At 38.0% G+C, this 18,934-nt stretch overlaps 1 pseudogene; it reads right to left on the reverse strand.

Annotated features, from left to right (window-relative positions):
* Positions 1-18,731, reverse strand: part of LOC107626924 — a 44,161-nt pseudogene extending 25,430 nt beyond the window's left edge.

The following is an 18,934-nucleotide window of genomic DNA, read 5'->3' on the forward strand; positions in this document are numbered from 1 at the left end:
CCCTATATAAACCTATCACCACTCCTTCATTTTCACACATTACAACCACTACTTCTACCCCTTGGCCGAACCACATATCTCCCTCCATCTCCTCCATTTTCTTCTTCTACTACTTTCTTTCTTCTTTTGCTCGAGGACGAGCAAACTTTTTAAGTTTGGTGTGGTAAAAGCATTACTTTTTATTTTTCCATAACCATTTATGGCACCTAAGGCCAGAGAAACCTCAAGAAAGAGGAAAGGGAAGGCAATTGCTTCCACCTCTGAGTCATAGGAGATGGAGAGATTCATCTCAAAGGTCCATCAAGACCACTTCTATGAAGTTGTGGCCAAGAAGAAGGTGATCCCTGAGGTCCCTTTCAAACTCAAAAGGAGTGAGTATCCGGAGATCCGACATGAGATTAGAAGAAGAGGATGGGAAGTTCTCTCCAATCCTATTCAACAAGTCGGAATCTTAATGGTTCAAGAGTTCTATGCAAACGCATGGATCACTAAGAACCATGATCAAAGTATGAACCCGAATCCAAAGTATTGGCTTACAATGGTTCGGGGGAAATACTTAGATTTCAGTCCGGAAAATGTAAGGTTGGCATTCAACTTGCCAATGATGCAAGAAAACACGTGCCCCTACACTAGAAGGGTCAACTTTGATCAAAGGTTGGACCAAGTCCTCATGGACATATGTGAGGAAGGAGCTCAATGAAAAATTGACTCAAGAGGCAAGCCGGTTCAATTGAGAAGGCATGACCTTAAGCCTGTGGCTAGGAGATGGTTGGAGTTCATCCAACGCTCAATCATTCCCACTAGCAACCGGTCTGAAGTTACTATAGACCGGGCCATCATGATCCACAGTATCATGATTGGGGAGGAAGTGGAAGTTCATGAGATTAAACCTCAAGAACTCTACAAGGTGGCTGACAAGTCCTCCACTTTGGCAAGGTTAGCCTTTCCTCACCTCATTTGTCACCTCTGCAATTCGGCTGGGATTGTCATAGAGGGAGACATCCTCATTGAAGAGGACAAGCCCATCACTAAAAAGAGGATGGAGCAAACAAGAGAGTCCACTCATGGACCTCAACAAGAGCATGAAGAAATTCCTCATCATGAAATCCCTGAGATGCCTCAAGGGATGCACTTTCCTCCACAAAACTATTGGGAACGAATTAACACCTCCCTAGGAGAATTAAGTTCCAACATGGGATAACTAAGGGTGGAGCACTGGTGCACAAATTGTAAATCACACTTTTCACAACTCGTACCACTAACCAGCAAGTGCACTGGGTCGTCCAAGTAATACCTTACGTGAGTAAGAGTCGAATCCCACAGAGATTGTTGGATTGAAGCAATGTATGGTTATCTTGTAACTCTTAGTCAGGATGTCAATTATAATTATCAGTTTGAATTGCGAAGAATAAAAGAGCATGAAATAAATACTTGTGATGCAGTAATGGAGAATATGTTGGAATTTTGGAGATGCTTTGTCTTCTGAATCTCTGCTTTCCTACTGTCGTCTTCTTCACGCACGCAAATTTCCTCCTATGGCAAGCTGTGTGTTGGTGGATCACCGTTGTCAATGGCTACCATCCGTTCTCTCAGTGAAAATGGTGCAAGTGCGTTGTCACCGCACGGCTAATCATCTGTCGGTTCTCACTCATGCTGGAATAGGATCCATTGATCCTTTTTCGTCTGTCACTACACCCAACCCTTGTGAGTTTGAAGCTCGTCACAGTCATCCAATCATAGAATCCTACTCAGAATACCACAAACAAGGTTTAGACTTTCCGGATTCTCAAGGATGCTACCAATGGATTCTAGCTTATACCACGAAGACTCTGATTAAGGAATCCAAGAGATACTCATTCAATCTAATGTAGAACAAAGGTGGTTGTCAGGCACGCGTTCATAGGTTGAAAATGGTTATGAGTGTCACGGATCATCACATTCATCATATTGAAGTGTGAATAAATATCTTAGATAGAAACAAGCGTGTTTGAATGGAAAACAGAAGTAATTGCATTAATTCATCGAGACACAGCAGAGCTCCTCACCCCCAACAATGGAGTTTAGAGACTCATGCCGTCAAAGATACAAAGTTCAGATTTTAAATGTCATGAGATACAAAATAATTCTCTAAAAGTTGTTTAAATACTAAACTAGTAACCTAGGTTTACAGAAAATGAGTAAACTAAGATAGATAGTGCAGAAATCTACTTCTGGGGCCCGCTTGGTGTGTGCTGGGGCTGAGACTTGAGCTTTATACATGCCTAAGCTGTTTCTAGAGTTAAACGCCAGGTTGTAACCTGTTTCTGGCATTTAACTCCAACTTGTAACCTATTTTTGGCGTTAAACTCCAGAATGCAACATGGAACTGGCGTTGAACGCCAATTTACGTCGTTTATTCTTGGACAAAGTATGGACTATTATATATTGCTGGAAATCCCTGGATGTCTACTTTCCAACGCAATTAAGAGCGCGCCAATTGGACTCTTGTAGCTCCAAAAAATCTATTTCGAGTGCAGGGTGGTCAGAATCCAACAGCATCAGCAGTCCTTTTTCAGCATAAATCATATTTTTGCTTAGCTCCCTCAATTTCAGCCAGAAAATACCTGAAATTATAGAAAAACACACAAACTCATAGTAAAGTCCAGAAATATGAATTTTGCTTAGAAATTAATAAAAATATATTAAAAACTAACTAAAACATACTAAAAACTACATGAAATTAACCCCAAAAAGCGTATAAAATATCCTCTCATCACAACACTAAACTTAAACTGTTGCTTGTCCCCAAGCAACCAGACAAATAAAATAGGATAAAAAGAAATTGAGAAGCAATAATATCTCAGAGTTTTGAGTGAAGCTCAGATTCTAATTAGATGAGCGGGACTAGTAGCTTTTTGCTTCCGAACAGTTTTGGCATCTCACTTTATCCTTTGAAATTCAGAATGATTGGCATCCATAGGAACTCAGAATTCAGATAGTATTATTGATTCTCCTAGTTTAGTATGTTGATTCTTGAACACAGCTATTTTATGAGTCTTGGCCGTGGCCCTAAGCACTTTGTTTTCCAATATTACCACAGGATACATAAATGCCACAGACACATAGTTGGGTGAACCTTTTCAAATTGTGACTCAGCTTTGCTAAAGTCCCCAATTAGAGGTGTCCAGGGTTCTTAAGCACACTCTATTTTTACTTTGGATCTTGACTTTAACAGCTCAGTCTCAAGTTTTCACTTGACACCTTCACGCCACAAGCACATGGTTAGGGACAGCTTGGTTTAGCCGCTTAGGCCAGGATTTTATTCCTTTAGGCCCTCCTATCCACTGATGCTCAAAGCCTTAGATCCTTTTTATTACCCTTGCCTTTTGGTTTTAAGGGCTATTGACTTTTTCTGCTTGCTTTTTCTCTCTCTCTTTTTTTTTTCGCAAGCTTTTGTATTCACTGCTTTTTCTTGCTTTAAGAATCAATTTTATGATTTTTCAGATTAGCAATAACATTTCTCTTGTTCATCATTCTTTCAGGAGCCAACAATTTTAACATTCATAAAATTCAATATAAAAAAATGCACTGTTCAGGCATTCATTCAGAAGACAAAAAGCATTGCCACCACATGTGAATAATTAGAATTTTCCTTATTAAAAACTCGAAAAAATATTGCTTCCTTATTTTTTAAAAAAATCTGCTATTTTATTCATATTTAATGATGATGAAAAAAATAAATTATAGCTTAATTGGAGATAAAATTAAAATAGAGATACTAATTACTACTACTCATATATAACTTCTAAGGTAAATTTCTAATAAGAACAGTTATCACAGAGTTAAGGCTAAGATTAGGACTCAACAACCTTTGCTTTGGGAGGTAGATGCCTCTTTAGTCTGTGGGGTGCTTGGTCCTTCAAGAGATAGATTCTGGCGCTTCAGTTCCTTCAGTTCACGCCCTTGCTCTTCTTGTTCTCTAAGCAGTTTGCAGAGCATGCTGTTTTGATTTTGCTGTTCTTCCTTCAGTTGATCCACAGCTTCTTGCAACTTGGTGACAGATGCTTCTAGGCGCTCCCAGTATTCAATTTGAGGGATTTCCGGGAGAAACTCCTGTGCTTTCCTCTTGATGGGGTCGTCCTGCACTTGTTGTCCTTCCATAGACTTTTTAGTGATTGGTTGCTCAACTGAGATATACTCATCCACTCCCATTTTTACTCCAGCATCTTTACATAACAGAGAGACCAAGCTTGGGTAAGCCAATCTGGCATCTTTGGAGTTCTTGTTTGCAATTTTGTAAAGCTCACAAGCAATCAGCTGATGAACTTCCACTTCTTTTTCCAGCATAATGCAATGAATCATCACTGCTTTAGGATTTTATCCAAGCTCAGGTTTGATCTCATCATTCTCCTATTAAAGGAGTCTGGGTCATCTTGCAGTTGAGGCAGCTTGAAGATCTCCCTTATTTTGTCAAGGTGGGTGTGAACAATCTTCCTTCTGACCAGAGTTCTATAGTCATAGAATGCGGTTCCAGCTATTCTCTACCTGTCTGTTTGCCACAGATTAGCGTAGAACTCCTGAACCATGTTTCTTCCCACCTTTATTTCAGGATTAGCTAGGACTTCCCAGCTCCTGTTTCGAATTTGCTCTTGGATCTCCGGATATTCGTCTTCTTTTAGATCGAATTTAACTTCCGGGATCACTGACCTTAGACCCATTATTTTGTAGTAATGGTCTGAATGTTCTTTGGTTAAGAACTTCTCTTGATTCCAAAGTGGTTTTGGAATATTCTCTTTCTTGCCTCTTGAGTTGGTTTGTTTTCCCTTATGAGCCATGATCTTAGTGGGTATTGGCTTAGTGATCACGGATAGACAAACCAAACTTAGAGGTTTGCATGTCCTCAAGCAAAAGAAAGGAAAGAAGAGGGAGATGAGGAGAGCCAAGTCCGAATTGTGAAGGTGGAGGGGAGGCCGAACTAGGATTTAAAAGGAAGAGGGGGGGTGGGTTTCAAAATTTTTGAAGAAGATATGATAGAAGATATGATTTGTAAAAGATAAGTCTGATAGGAAAAGGATGCACTTTAAAATTTTAAAGATATGAAAAAAATTTTGGAAAGGATATTTGAAAAAGATATTGTGAAGATTTGAAAAAGATATTGATGAGTTGAAAAAGATAGGAAAGGAGATAGATTTGTTTTGAAAAAGATTTGAAAAGAAGTTGAAGAGGATTTTTAAGAAAAAGGTTTATGTTTAGAATTAAGATACATTTGATATCTTTGAAAAAGGATTTGAAAAATTAGGATTTGTAATATGTTTATGCAAGAAATCATGAATTGAAACATGAAAAGCGAAAAAAAATTGAAGTGAAAACGAAATTACCTACTCCCCACAATCCTGGCGTTAAATGCCCAACTGCTGCATGTTTTGGGCGCTTAACGCCCAGTTGATGCTTGGTCTGGGCGTTTAACGCCCAGCTGTTGCTTCTAGCTGGCGTTAAACGCCAGAAACTCCTTTGTCACTGGGCGTTTTTCTGAACGCCCAGGATGCTGTAAATCTGGCGTTTAACGCCCAGATGGCTATCTCTACTGGAATTTTCGCACCAGTGAGCTTCTTTTTGCTGTTTTGTATTCTGAATCCTTCTGCAACCCTATGAACTTATGCAATTGATTCTTTACCTTGAAGATTATTTATTTTAAACCTGTATGATAAAAAGAAATAAATAAGAAAAAGTTTTGCTAATGGTTGGGTTGCCTTCCAGCAAGCGCTTCTTTATTGTCTTTAGCTGGACCTTGTTGAGCTTTTAATCTAGCCTCAGCCTTGAGCACTCTTGCTCAACATTGCCTTCAAGATAATGCTTGATTCTCTATCCATTAACAATGAACTTCTTATTAGAATCAATGTCTTGAAGCTCCACATAACCATATGGTGACACACTTGTAATCACATATGGTCCCCTCCACCGGGATTTTAGTTTCCCGGGGAATAGCCTGAGCCTAGAGTTAAACAGCAGAACCTTCTGTCCTGGTTCAAAGACTCTAGATGATAGCTTTCTGTCATGCCACCTTTTTGCTTTCTCTTTGTAAAGCTTGGCATTTTCAAAAGCAGTGAGTCTGAATTCCTCTAGCTCATTTAGCTGGAGCAATCTTTTTTCTCCGGCTAAATTGGCATCGAAGTTTAGGAATCTGGTTGCCCAGTAGACCTTATGCTCCAGCTCCATGGGCAGATGACAGGCCTTACCAAACACAAGCTGGTATGGAGAGGTCCCTATAGGAGTTTTGAATGCTGTTCTGTAAGCCCATAGAGCATCATCCAAGCTTCTCGCCCAATCCTTTCTACGGGTACTTACAGTCCATTCCAGGATTCTTTTTAGTTCTCTATTAGAGATTTCAGCTTGCCCATTTGTCTGTGGATGATATGGGGTTGCCACCTTGTGGCTAATTCCATACCGGACCATAGCAGAGTAAAGCTGTTTGTTGCAGAAGTGAGTGCCCCCATCACTAATTAGTGCTCTAGGGACACCAAACCTGCTGAAGATATGTTTCTAGAGGAACTTCAGCACTATCTTAGTATCATTAGTGGGTGTGGCAATGGCCTCTACCCATTTGGATACATAGTCGATTGCCACCAGAATATAAGTGTTTGAGTATGATGGTGGGAAAGGCCCCATAAAGTCAATACCCCATACATCAAACAACTCAATCTCCAAGATTTCTTGTTGAGGCATGGCGTAACCATGAGGCAGATTACTAGCTCTTTAGCAACTGTCACAGTTACGTACAAACTCTCGGGAATCTCTATAGAGTGTAGGCCAGTAGAAGCCACATTGGAGGACCTTGGTGGCTGTTAGCTCACCTCCGAAATGGCCTCCATATTGTGACCCATGGCAATGCCATAAGATCTTTTGTGCTTCTTCTCTAGGCACACACCTACGGATTATTCCGTCTGCACATCTCTTAAAGAGATAAGGTTCATCCCACAAGTAGTACTTTACATCCGTAATTAATTTTTTCTTTTGTTGCCTGCTGTACTCCTTGGGTATGAACCTTGCAGCTTTATAGTTTGTAATGTCTGCAAACCATGGTGTTTCCTGAATGGCGAACAAGTGCTCATTAGGAAAGGTTTCAGAGATCTCAATAGAGGGAGAGGATGCCCCTTCTACTAGCTCTATCCGGGAAGATGATCAGCCACTTAGTTTTCTATCCCTTTCCTGTCTCTTATTTCTATATCAAACTCTTGCAGAAGCAACACCCATCTTATGAGCCTGGGTTTTGAATCCTGATTTGTAAGTAGATATTTAAGAGCAGCATGGTCAGTGTACACAATCACTTTTGATCCTACTAAGTATGATCTAAACTTGTCAATGGCATAAACCACTGCAAGCAATTCTTTTTCTGTGGTTGTGTAATTTTTCAGGGCATCATTTAAAACACGACTAGCATAATAAATGACATGCAGAAGCTTATCGTGCCTCTGCCCCAATACTGCACCAATGGCATGGTCACTGGCATCACACATTAGTTCGAATGGTAATGTCCAGTCTGGTGCATAAATGACTGGTGCTGTGACCAGCTTAGTTTTCAGAGTTTCAAACGCCTGCAGACACTCTGTGTCAAACACAAATGGCGTGTCAGCAGCTAGCAGGTTGCTTAGAGGTTTTGCAATTTTTGAAAAATCCTTTATAAACCTCCTATAGAATCCTACATGCCCCAGAAAGCTTCTGATTGCCTTAACATTGGCAGGTGGTGGTAATTTTTCAATTACCTCTACCTTAGCTTGATCCACCTCTATTTCTTTGTTTGAAATCTTGTGCCCAAGGAAAATCCCTTCAGTCACCATAAAGTGACATTTTTCCCAGTTTAAAACCAGGTTAGTCTATTGGCATCTTTTCAGAACCAGTGTCAGGTGATCAAGACAGGAGCTGAATGAGTCTCCATATACTGAGAAGTCATCCATGAAGACTTCCAGAAATTTTTTCACCATATCAAAGAAAATAGAGAGCATGCATCTCTGAAAGGTTGCAGGTGCATTACACAGCCCAAATGGCATCCTTCTGTAGGCAAATACTCCAGATGGACATGTGAATGCTGTTTTCTCTTGATCCTGGAGATTTACTGAAATTTGGTTGTAGCCTGAATATCCATCCAAAAAGTAGTAATAATCATGACCTGCTAGTCTTTCTAGCATCTGGTCTATGAATGGTAAAGGAAAATGATCCTTTCTGGTGGCTGTATTGAGCCTTCTGTAGTCAATACACATGCGCCACCCTGTAACTGTTCTTGTAGGAACCAGTTCATTTTTTTCATTATGAACCACTGTCATGCCTCCCTTTTTGGGGACAACTTGGACAGGGCTCACCCAGGGGCTATCAGAAATAGGATAAATAATCCCAGCCTCCAGTAACTTGGTGACCTCTTTCTGCACCACTTCCTTCATGGTTGGATTTAGCCGCCTCTGTGGTTGAACCACTGGCTTAGCATCATTCTCCAATAAGATCTTGTGCATGCATCTTGCTGGGCTGATGCCCTTAAGATCAGTTATGGACCACCCAAGAGCTGTCTTGTGTGTCCTTAGCACTTGAATTAGTGCTACCTGTTCCTGTGGATTTAAACAGAGCTTATGATCACCGGAAAGGTGTCACCTTCTCTTAGAAATGCATATTTCAGGGATGGTGGTAATGGTTTGAGCTCGAGTTTTGGAGATTTTTCCTCTTCCTGAGGAATTTCCAGAGGCTCTTTTATTTCCTCTAAATCCTCCAAATCAGGCTGAGCATCTTTAAAGATGTCTTCTAGCTCTGATTTGAGACTCTCAGCCATGTTGATCTCCTCTACCAAAGAGTCAATAAGATCAACTTTCATGCAGTCTTTTGGTGTGTCTGGATGCTGCATGGCTTTGATAGCATTCAACTTGAACTCATCCTCATTGACCCTCAGGGTTACTTCCCCCTTTTGGACATCAATGAGAGTTCATCCAGTTGCTAGGAAAGGTCTTCCTAGAATGAGAGTAGCACTCTTGTGCTCCTCCATTTCCAGCACTACAAAGTCAGTGGGAAAGGCGAATGGCCCAACCCTGACAATCATGTCTTCAATCACGCCTGATGGGTATTTAATGGAGCCATCAGCAAGTTGGAGACATATCCTGGTTGGTTTGACTTCTTTAGTTAAACCAAGCTTTCTGATAGTGGATGCAGGTATTAGGTTGATGCTTGCTCCAAGATCACATAAAGCTATCTTGGTGCAATCACCCTCTAATATGCATGGTATCATAAAGCTCCCGGGATCCTTAAGCTTTTCTGGGAAGCTTTTCAGAATGACTGCACTGCATTCCTCAGTGAGGAGAACTCTTTCAGTTTCTCTCCAATCCTTCCTATGACTCAAGATCTCTTTCATGAACTTGGCATAAGAAGGTATTTGCTCAAGTGCCTCTGCAAACGGAATCTTTATTTCAAGAGTCCTGAGATAGTCTGCAAAGCGAGCAAATTGCTTATCCTGCTCCTCTTGGCGGAGTTTTTGAGGATAAGGCATTTTGGCTTTGTATTCTTCAACCTTGGTTGCTGCAGGTTTATGTCCTACAGAGGTGGTTGGAGAAGCCTTTTTAGAGGGGTTGTCATCAGCACTTATGTGTGTCTGATCCCTCACTGGCATTTGAATACCAGGGTTAGAAGCTCGATTAGCGTTGGACACCAGCTTCTTACCTGTTTCTGGCATTTGAACGCCAGAACTGAGCCTCCATTGGGCGTTTGATGCCAACTCCTTGCCTGTTTCTGGCGTTTGGACACCAGAACTGAGCATGGGTTGGGCGTTTGACGCCAGCTTTGCATCCTTTTCTGGCGTTTGAAAGCCAGAGTTGTTCCTCTCTGGGCTCTTACTGTCCTCAGAGGGATTTTGGATAATATTTTGTTCATCCTCTGTCAGTTGTTCTTTTCTTGGCTTTTTGCTGCTCTGAAGTGAGGTATTTAATGTTTTTCCACTTCTTAATTGAACTGCCTGGCACTCTTCTGTTATCTGCTTTGATAACTGCTGTCTTATCTGATTCAATTGTGCTTCCATATTTTTATTAGCATTTTTAGTGTCTTGTAGCATCTCCTTGAATTCTGCTAGCTGTTTTATTAGAAAACACAATTGTTGATTGAGTTCAGCAACTTGTTCTGGAGGACCAAGCTTAGTAGATACTGTTTTGGCTTCTTCTTTCATGGAGGACCTACTACTTATGTACAGATGCTGATTTCTAGCAACTATATCAATAAGCTCTTGAGCCTCTTGAATAGTTTTTCTCATGTGTATAGATCCACCAGCTGAGTGGTCTAGAGATACCTGAGCTCTTTCTGTAAGCCCATAGTAGAAGATGTCTAATTGCACCAACTCTGAAAACATTTCAGAAGGGCATTTCCTTAGCATCCCTCTGTATCTCTCCCAGGCATTATAAAGGGATTCATCATCCTCTTGTTTAAAGCCTTGGATGTTCAGCCTTAGCTGTGTCATCCTTTTTGGAGGGAAATATTGATTCAGAAATTTGTCTGATAACTATTTCCATGTTCTTATGCTTGCTGTGGGTTGGTTATTTAACCACCTTTTAGCTTGATCTTTTACAGCAAACGGAAACAGTAACAGCCTGTATACTTCCTGATCTACCTCCTTGTCACGTACTGTATCAGCAATTTGCAAGAATTGTGCTAGAAACTCAGTAGGTTCTTCCTGTGAAAGATCGGAATACTGGCAATTTTGCTGCACCATGACAATGAGCTGAGGATTCAGCTCAAAACTGCCTGCTTTGATGGAGGGTATACAGATACTACTCCCATATGTAGCAGTAGTGGGGTTAGCATATGACCCCAGAGTCCTTCTGGACTGTTCATTTCCACTTAGATCCATGATGGAGGAAGGGAGATGATGAGGATTTATTTTATTTATTTTATTATAAAAAAATTTTGAAATAATAAAATAAAATAAAATAAAGAATGCAATAAATAAAAAAAAGGATTGAAAATATTTTATGAGAAAATAGTTAGAGAAGATATTTTTTTATTTTTGAATTTTATGATGAAAGAGAAAAACACACAAAAGACACACAACTTAAAATTTTTAGATCTAATGTTCCTTATTTTCGAAACTTTTGGAGGGAAAACACCAAGGAACACCAAACTTAAAAATTTTAAGATCAAAACACAAGGAAGACTCAAGAACACTTTGAAGACTCACAAGAACAACAAGAACATGAAGATAGAACACCAAACTTAAAATTTTTAGAAAACCAAAATAAAATTTTCGAAAATCAAAGAAAAATTAACAAGAAAATACCAAACTTAAAGTTTGGCACACGATTTAATCACAGAAAAATTATTTTTGAAAAAGAGATTTTAAAAGGGAGATAGCCAATTACCAAGAACATAAGTCTAGCCATCTAGCCAATTGAGCTATAAATTTAACGTGTTTTAATAAGGTATTTAATAAATAAATTTTTTTTTGAAAACTGATATTTTGAAAAAAAAAAAGCACAAGAAAAATAAGAAAAGACACAGAACAAGAAAACCAAAGATCAAACAATAAAAATTGACAAGAACAACTTGAAGATCAAGGAAGAACAAGAACATGCAATTCGAAAATTGAAAGACAAAGAAAAGCATGCAATTGACACCAAACTTAAAACATGACACTAAACTCACAGAAAAACTAAAAATCAATAAAGAAAAATAATATTTTTGAAAAATTTTTGAAAAGAAAATAAAAGACTCTGACCCAAAAGACAAAAATTTCCTAATCTAAGCAACAAGATTCACCGTCAGTTGTCCAAACTCAAACAATCCCCGGCAACGGCGCCAAAAACTTGGTGCACGAATTATAAATCACACTTTTCACAACTTGTACCACTAACCAGCAAGTGCACTGGGTCGTCCAAGTAATACCTTACGTGAGTAAGGGTCGAATCCCACAGAGATTGTTGGATTGAAGCAATCTATGGTTATCTTGTAACTCTTAGTATGGATGTCAATTATAATTATCAGTTTGAATTGCGAAGAATAAAAGAGCATGAAATAAATACTTGTGATGCAGTAATGGAGAATATGTTGGAGTTTTGGAGATGCTTTGTCTTCTGAATCTCTGCTTTCCTACTGTCGTCTTCTTCACGCACGCAAATTTTCTCCTATGGCAAGCTGTGTGTTGGTGGATCACCGTTGTCAATGGCTACCATCTGTCCTCTCAGTGAAAATGGTCCAGGTGTGCTGTCACCGCACAGCTAATCATCTGTCAGTTCTTACTCATGCTGGAATAGGATCTATTGATCCTTTTTCGTCTATCACTACGCCCAATCCTTGTGAGTTTGAAGCTCGTCACAGTCATCCAATCATAGAATCATACTCAGAATACCACAGACAAGGTTTAGACTTTCCGAATTCTCAAGGATGCTGCCAATGGATTCTAGCTTATACCACGAAGACTCTGATTAAGGAATCCAAGAGATACTCATTCAATCTAATGTAGAACGGAGGTGGTTGTCAGGCACGCGTTCATAGGTTGAGAATGGTGATGAGTGTCACGGATCATCACATTCATCATATTGAAGTGCGAATAAATATCTTAGATAGAAACAAGCGTGTTTGAATGGAAAACAGAAGTAATTGCATTAATTCATCGAGACACAGCAGAGCTCCTCACCCCCAACAATGGAGTTTAGAGACTCATGCCGTCAAAGATACAAAGTTCAGATCTAAAATGTTATGAGATACAAAATAATTCTCTAAAAGTTGTTTAAATACTAAACTAGTAACCTAGGTTTACAGAAAATGAGTAAACTAAGATAGATAGTGCAGAAATCCACTTCTGGGGCCCACTTGGTGTGTGCTGGGGCTGAGACTTGAGCTTTATACATGCCTAGGCTGTTTCTAGAGTCAAACGCCAGGTTGTAACCTATTTTTGGCGTTTAACTCCAACTTGTAACCTATTTCTGGCATTTAACGCCAGAATGCAACATGGAACTGGCGTTGAACACCAGTTTACGTCATCTATTCTTGAACAAAGTATGGACTATTATATATTTCTGGAAATCCCTAGATGTCTACTTTCTAACGCAATTGAGAGCGCACCAATTGGACTTCTGTAGCTCCAAAAAATCCATTCCGAGTGCAGGGAGGTCAGAATCCAACAGTATCAGCAGTCCTTTTTCAGCCTAAATCAGATTTTTGCTTAGCTCCCTCAATTTCAGCCAGAAAATATCTAAAATTATAGAAAAATACACAAACTCATAGTAAAGTCCAGAAATATGAATTTTGCTTAGAAATTAATAAAAATATATTAAAAACTAACTAAAACATACTAAAAACTACATGAAATTAATCCCAAAAAGCGTATAAAATATCCGCTCATCAAGCACCAAGAGCATTCTATCCTCCTCCATGAAATTAGAGAAGATCAAAGAGCTATGAGGGAGGAGCAACAAAGGCAAGGAAGAGACATTGAGGAGCTAAAGCACTCCATAAGATCTTCAAGAGGAAGAACTAGCCGCCATCACTAAGGTGGACCCTTTCTTTAATTTCCTTGTTCTTTATTTTTCTGTTTTTCGTTTACTATGCTTTATGTTTATTTATGTTTGTGTCTTTATTACATGATCACTCGTGTCTAAGTGTCTATGTCTTAAATCTATGAATGTCCTATGAATCCATCATCTTTCTTAAATGAAAAATGTTTTTAATCACAAAAGAACAAGAAGTACATGATTTCGAATTCATCTTTGAAATTAGTTTAATTATTTTGATGTGGTGACAATACTTTTTGTTTTCTGAATGAATGCTTGAACAGTGCATATGTCTTTTGAATTTATTGTTTATGAATGTTAAAATTGTTGACTCTTGAAAGAATGATGAAAAAGGAGAAATGTTATTTGATAATCTGAAAAATCAAAAAAATGATTCTTGAAGAAAGAAAAAGCAGTGAATAACAAGGCTTACGAAAAAAATGGCAAAAATAAAAGAAAAAAAGAAAGAAAAAAAAGCAAGCAGAAAAAGCCAAGAGCTCTTTAAACCGAAAGGCAAGAGCAAAAATCCAGTAACCCTTTAAACTAAAAGGCAAGGGTAAAAAGGATCTAAGGCTTTGAGCATTAATGGATAGGAGGGCCCAAAGGAATAAAACCCTGGCCTAAGCGGCTAAACCAAGCTGTCCCTAACTATGTGCTTGTGGCGTGAAGGTGTCAAGTGAAAAGCTTGAGACTGAGTGGTTAAAGTCGTGATCCAAAGCAAAAAAAGAGTGTGCTTAAGAACCCTGGACACCTCTAATTGGGGACTCTAGCAAAGACGAGTCACAATCTGAAAAGGTTCACCCATTTATATGTCTGTGGCATTTATGTATCCGGTGATAATACTGGAAAACAAAGTGCTTAGGGCCACGGCCAAGACTCATAAAGTAGCTGTGTTCAAGAATCAACATACTGAACTAGGAGAATCAATAACACTATCTAAATTTTGAGTTCCTATAGATGCCAATCATTCTGAACTTCAAAGGATAAAGTGAGATGTCAAAACTATTTAGAGGCAAAAAGCTACTAGTCTCGCTCATCTAATTGGAGCTAAGTTTCATTGATATTTTGGAATTTATAGTATATTCTCTTCTTTTTATCCTATTTGATTTTCAGTTGCTTCGGGATAAGCAACAATTTAAGTTTGGTGTTGTGATGAACGGATAATTTATACGCTTTTTGGCATTATTTTTAGGTAGTTTTTAGTATAATTTAGTTAGTTTTTACTATGTTTTTATTAGTTTTCAAGAAAAATTCACATTTCTGGACTTTACGATGAGTTTGTGTATTTTTCTGTGATTTTAGGTATTTTCTGGCTGAAATTGAGGGACCTGAGCAAAAATCTGATTCAGAGGCTGAAAAAAGACTGTAGATGCTGTTGGATTCTGACTTCCCTGCACTCGAAATGGATTTTCTGGAGCTACAGAAACCTAAATGGCACGATCTCAATTGCGTTGGAAAGTAGACATCTAGGGATTTCCAGCAATATATAATAGTCCATACTTTGCTCGAGTTTTGACGACGCAAATTGGCGTTCAAACATCAACTTCCTACCCTATTATGAAGTCAAACGCCAGAAACAGGTTACAAACTAGAGTTAAACGCCACAAACAGGCTGCAACCTGGTGTTTAACTCCAAGAGAAGCCTCTACACGTGCAAAGCTCAATGCTCAGTCCAAGCACACACCAAGTGGACCCCGGAAGTGGATTTCTGCATCATTTACTTATTTCTGTAACCCTAGCTACTAGTTTAGTATAAAAACTACTTTTAGTGATTTATTTCACATCTTTTGATCATTTTTGAGACTATTTTTGTATCACTTTTGATCATTGATCACGTTTAGGGGGCTGGCCATTCGGCCATGCCTGGACCTTGTTCTTATGTATTTTTAACGGTGGAGTTTATACACCCCATAGATTAAGGTGTGGAGATCTGCTGTTCCTCATGAATTAATGTAAAGTACTATTGTTTTTTTATTCAATTCGAGCTTATTCTTATTCCAAGATATTCACTCGCACTTCAACATGATGAATGTGATGATCCGTGACACTCATCATCATTCTCACCTATGAACGCGTGCCTGACAACCACTTCCGTTCTATCTGCAATAGCTTGAGCGTGTATCTCTTAGCCTCCATTCCGAAATATCAGAGTCTTCGTGGTATAAGCTAGAATCAATTGGTAGCATTCTTGAGATCCGGAAAGTCTAAACCTTGTCTGTGGTATTCCGAGTAGGATCTGGGATGGGATGACTGTGACGAGCTTCAAACTCGCGAGTGTTGGGCGTAGTGACAGACGCAAAAGGATCAATGGATCCTATTCCAACATGATCGAGAACCGACAGATGATTAGCCGTGCGGTGATAGCGCACTTGGACCATTTTCACTGAGAGGACGGACGGTAGCCATTGACAACGGTGATCCCCCAACATACAGCTTGCCATGGAAAGGAGTATGAATGATTGAATGAAGGCAGTAGGAAAGCAGAGATTCAGAAGGAGCAAAGCATCTCCATACTCTTATCTGAATTTCTCACCAATGGATTACATAAGTATTTCTATCTTATTTTATATTTTATTTATATTTTAATTATCAAAACCTCATAACCATTTGAATCTGCCTGACTGAGATTTACAAGATGACCATAGCTTGCTTCAAGCCGACAATCTCCGTGGGATCGACCCTTACTCACATAAGGTTTATTACTTGGACGACCCAGTGCACTTGCTGGTTAGTTGTGCGGAGTTGTGAAGTAGAATTGAGATTACATTCGTGCGTACTAAGTTTTTGGCGCCGTTTTAGAGATCACAATTTCGTGCACCATTCATGAATCAAATGATATGTTCATTCACAATTAAAGGATAAAGGTGCTTTGTAATATATGCATGTATATGGTTGGTGAGTCATGAAATTGTGTTGTTTTGTAAAATTAGGTGGATAGGTGTTACTGATAGAATGGGAGATATGTTGAATGTGTTGAGTTGGATTTAGTGTCTGTGTAATCTAATTTTTCTTGATGGTATTGTCCAGGATTGTTAGGTTCATAAAGAACTCTTTTGTAATTCTCCCTTTTGGGTCAAGACTTTTATGAATGATCTAAATAAAAAAAAGAGACAATCAGGGTTCCAATGTTGCAGGTTCTTAGGAGGTCCAAGAGGATTAGGTAGTGGTACAAACTGAAAATGAAATAGATTCATTTCTTTCCAGCATACATTACTTCGTTATTCAAAGACTAACTCTAAATAAATAAATAACTAAGAGCATACTTTGTTTTTTCAACTTTTGAATCCTTATGGAGCATAATTCTTGAAGCTTCTCCACAACCAAGAGCATTTCAAGCTATGATGTGAAAGGATGTAATGTAACAAAATCAACACCCAAAAATATGGATTAAATAGTGTGGGATAAAAATAAAATTATTTATGTTGATAGAATAAACATACAGCTAGATGAAGAAAATTCTGCAAATGATTTTTGATCGTAAAAAAATGGGCTTGTGGTAAAGAAAGACAACATGAAAAGGAACTACAGAACAGAAGAACAAAACATTATGGTAAATTGCTTAGGAGCATAGCATGATGGAAAGGATTCACATAACTTAGATAATTAGTAGACACGAGATATAAAAGTCATTACATAACATTGGTAAATTCTATATAACATTTGACTACTTTTCGAAAGTTGACATAAACCACAATTTAACAATTATTTACTAGTCATTTGTATAGAACGAAATTTTACCTCGGCCTCTAATTTCTTCTTCTCTTCTTTGGCTTTAAGCTTAGCATTTTCCTTCATCTTTTTCACCTGCAAAAGATATATTTTAGACATCCCTAAGACATATATAAATTGTAGCTCAAACTGAAGCAACTGATAATATATCTATACTAATCAAATGTGTAAATAGATTACACAATTACTCAATTTCACCAGTTCTCACATCTCACTAAGAAACTATTAAAGAAAAAATAGTAGCAATAACATATAGCATGTAAACAATTTTAAGCAATACACAGAAACGTTATTGGAAATATTATGAACTGAAAGCTTTACAACTTAGCTGCTCTCTTAATCCAGAAACATATAGCATATAAACAATATTGTGGCAACATGTTGACTATAATTATGTGTAATGAGATTTGAAAAAAACATGAAAAAAAATAAAAAAGTAAAAAATTGAGAAGTTAAATTTTTAGTCATTCATATATAGCCACCAAGCCACCGATTAATCCTTGAATTTTACCAAAGACTGCAATCGTATATCTGATTTTGAGAATCATGTACTTCATATTTTGGATATAAATTAATCATGTAGACAACAAACATGCTTTTCCTCTTTAACCTGTCAACAACAAAAGCTTACTAGCAAATTCAGTCAAAGTAAACAGTAAGCAAGCAAAAACATCAATACCTTGTAGTTTGCAGCATCCTTAGAAATCTCCATTGCTCTCCATTCATCAGCTTCTCGGTCAATACAATGAAATTCCTCTCGCTCCTATATGTTTTATTTTTTGACAGAAAAAGGATTATGGAACCAAACATAGAACGAGTTTCAAGAAACGGCTATAATAAAGGGCAATGAAAACATCTCACAAAAACAAAGGGAAAGTAACCTTTGCTAGAATTTCTGCAATACGCTTCCTTTTCTTCTTCCGCCAGTGCTTATTTATTTTGGACTTGTACACTTTATTCGCAAACCTTGTAGTCACAGATTTCTCCTCCTATGGACTTGCTTCATGCGCAACATATCTGAATGGCTCCAACGCAAATCTTAACTTTGACATCAAATAATTTCTGCTTCAACTGCCAACGATTCTTGGGATTCTATATTAACCCTTATGTCTTGTAAATATTCTAGAAACTAGGCAGATAAGTTTCGTTAGATCCATGTTTCACATCTTCTAACGACACTTTACCATCTTTGATCATCATTAACATCTCTAGCTCCTTCTGCCTAAGAAAAACAACAAGTTTATTATTTTGATAAGAATGTAATTGACTAGCTTACAACATAAAAGCTATTAATTTTGTAGAAACATTAAGTTTAAAAAAGTGAAATAATATATAAAGCAAAAAAAAGATATATTGCCCTTGCAAGATTAAGAGTATCCTGCAATTCTCTGAGGTGTTTACAAACATTTCAATTTTGACAAAATGAATTGAATTTGGTGGTTTAGGAGGTAACATCGGAAACTGAGGAGATCCAAGAGGATGAGGTGATGGTACAAACTGAAAATGAAATGGATTCATTTTTTTTAAGTATACAGTACTTCGTAATTCAGAGACTAACTCTAAATAAATAAATAACCAAAAGAAGAAACAAAATCAACAAATAAAACAAAAAAAAAAACTGTGATATTCATAATCAAATTAGAAAATATTGAAACAAGTTCATTCCAAAGTGATAGAAACATAAAATTACCAAAATACAAAGATTCATAACAGTGTAAATT

Source organism: Arachis ipaensis, chromosome B02 (assembly GCF_000816755.2).
Source record: "Arachis ipaensis cultivar K30076 chromosome B02, Araip1.1, whole genome shotgun sequence".
Lineage (NCBI taxonomy): Eukaryota > Viridiplantae > Streptophyta > Magnoliopsida > Fabales > Fabaceae > Arachis > Arachis ipaensis.